Source organism: Octodon degus, unplaced genomic scaffold (genome assembly GCF_000260255.1).
Source record: "Octodon degus isolate 3935 unplaced genomic scaffold, OctDeg1.0 scaffold00082, whole genome shotgun sequence".
Lineage (NCBI taxonomy): Eukaryota > Metazoa > Chordata > Mammalia > Rodentia > Octodontidae > Octodon > Octodon degus.
In genome coordinates this window covers 8,244,981-8,248,052 of record NW_004524658.1, presented here as the reverse complement: position 1 = coordinate 8,248,052, position 3,072 = coordinate 8,244,981, and positions in this window count along the sequence as shown.

Sequence of the window (3,072 nt, the reverse complement as noted above, 5' to 3'; positions counted from 1 at the left end):
GGGCGCCACGCCCACTCGCGCGGGCTCCCGCTGTGGCCGCCGGCCGAGCCCAATCAGCGCGCGCAGGAGGAGCCGAGCCCTCGGCGGGCCGCGCTCATTGGCCCGGGGCGCGCCCCCAACTCGCTGAGAGTCCGCAAACTCCCGCTGGCAGGACCCCGCCCCGCGCCCCGCTGAAGGGAAAGCGGGGCTTGGGGGCTGCTTGCGCCGCCGGTCCCCAGCGAACTGCCCGCGCGGGCGAGCAGGGTGCTCACCCTGTCCCGCAGCGCCCCGGCCGGGCCAAGGCGCACGCCCGGGCCGGAGTCCCGGGGCAGCGCGAGCTCCAAGCCCCGCTCCCGCCGAAGCCTGAAGGACTGCGGGCGGAGAACGAGAGGCGGGAGGCAGATCTCTGGAAATTTGCGTCTCGGCCGGGCTCGGGGATGCCCAGAGCACAGTTCTGCACCCCAGGACCCCTGCCCTGGCCCCTGCGCGACGCGCGCCCGCCCTCTCGGGACCGGTCGTCACGCTCCCGGAGTTCTCAGATCTGCCCCAGCCCTACCCGGCGCTCTGAACAGAGCTGGCGCTGATGCGGGGCAGGCGCGCTCTGGAGGCTCCCGGGGAGGGCTCCGTCCTGGCCGGCGTCCGCTCTGCGTCCCGCGCATCTCTCTACCGCGCGGCCCGGAACCGCGTGGTTCCTCCTTGGCACCCTCTCCCTCTCCCTTGAGCTTTAGCCCTGGAGCGTTGTTGCAGGCCTCATCTGTCCCCCTGCCTCTACCATTCCTCACGATCTCATCTCCACATAAAATCGTCCTCAACCTTTCCATTTTAAAAACCTTCCTTCCAGTCCATTCATTTGCAAAGGTCTAGGATAAGGTATTTTTATCAATTGCTCCTGAACCTCAGAAATTTTTCTCTCAGTTAATGTATGTGCCCAAGTTTACACAAGCTCAGGGTTCAAGTGGACAGAAATAATTAGTACTCCTTTAGGACTTTTTGACAAAGAAGGAGATAACTGCTGAGTTTGTCTTCCTGCAGGGCTGGACTCTGAATGAATTGAACATGAATTAATCAAACGGAACCTGGCTGTATCCCTTAGTATCTGGGCAGTTACCTTGCCGGTTAGAAGCTGTTACTAATGAGGCCATGTCACCAGTGTCATCCTGCCCGTCATTTAGTTTCTTTTCTAGAGAAAAAAAATCTGTCTTTGACAGTTCCAGCGATGAACCTCTTATTTCTTTATTTGTTTTTTATTGGCCATCCAAGGGATTGAACCTAGCTAGGTCCTTCTACTGAAATACATGTTCAACTCTTACCCACCTTTTTTTTTTTTTTTTTTTTTTTTTTTTTGACAGGATCTCTGTAAGTGGCTAAATTGCCCAGATAGGGCTGAAACTTTTGATCCTCCTGCCTCAGCCTCCCAGAATGCTGGGGTTGCAACCATGTGCCATTGTGCCCTGCTGATCTTTTGTTTGTTTAGTTTAAACTTAATATTTGGATTCAGAATGAAGTTCAGAATATTAAAGCAGCTCATAAGACCAGAGTTCCTCATAGAAATGGAATCCTTAGACCTTTCAAAACTGCATCTTTTTTAAAAAAATAAAATTAAATTAAATTAAATTAAAAAAGTAAAAAAACTGTATCTTTTAGGTAGATAGATATGCATGTGAAATGTCAACTATGGTTATTTTTTATATGTTGGGATAATGGCTATTTTTTGTTTTCTTTATAATTTACTGGATTTTATAAACCACATATAATATCAGAAAAACGCTTTAAAATTGTTAGCTACCAACAATATTCCTCAGGCCATCAAAGCTAAGATGTTAAGCCCTCCTACTTTTTTATGTCATATCTTTCACCAGCATTCTGTCTCAAGGAAGAGCTTCAGGTCTAGTCCCTCCTAGACACCTCTAATACTGCTAGCAGACGCTCATCATGTTTGGTCAGAGCTTTAGTAACCTTCTGGGGCATCCTGCCTCACCGTCGACTCTGACCTCACTCTTCACCACCACCCCCTCATCCTCCACCCCTACCCTGTGACCAAGGCCACTCAGCTCTGGAACTCTGTTCTCCTCCTCAACACTCCCCTTGCTAGGGAGCAATATCCTTCCTTCCTTCACCTTAAATGTCACCTTTTTAATGAAATCTCCAAAACTGCCAGGGGCAGAATTAGCAACTCCTCCCCGGGTACTTCAGGAGCAGGCGATGGCTTCTAGGCAATGGCTATTAATCCAGATCCTGCTATGTGCCAGGCATGATCATAAAACACACCTTGCATTTCTTCTCCTGCAGCATGAGAGAGACAGATTTTCAATCAAGTAGGCACACAAGAAACTTCAAACGGAAGTAAGCGTGATGAAGCCACTACTTTTGTACCGCGTACTAGAAGAAGCAGGGTGATGAACATGTATCAATCATAGTCCTTACTGAATTATTTGGTGACCTGTTGATTTGCTTATCAAAATTTCTGTCTCCTAGTATGTTCTCCTGTGTGTCCCATGTAAAGCATAATGCCTCATTCATAGTAGGTGCTCAATAAAAAATGTAAATTGTATAAATAAATGAGAAAACAAGTAGTGATGTGAAACCCCCACCAAGCATTTCTTTTATGTTTTACATGGTAGTATTTGTATAAGATCCAAAAGTCTATAGTTTTGTGTTGTAAAAAATTGTTACCATTAGGTCTCTGTCTCCTTTTTCTTAAATATAATTTAGCTGTTCCTATATAAATTATCTGATAGTTTGTTTGATTTCACATTTAGAAGCTATAGCTAAAATATATTTAGTAGATAATTTATTATTGCTAGGAAAATTTTGTCCTTTTTTGGTCTTCACAAATTTTACCTTTAATATAAAAATCCAAAACTGAAAAGTTTAAGATACAAAGTAAAAAGCACAGTCTGTAAGAAAATAAGGAAATAAACCAGACTTTGCAAAAATCAAGCCATTTTCTCTGCAAACACTACTAAGAGAATGAAAATGAGTGTAGCCTGGAAGAAAATACAAAGTCATACATCTGACACAGAACTCTTAGATGTTTTGTACAATGAACCTCCAATACCAAACAATAAGAAATCCAACAACCAAACACTGTTA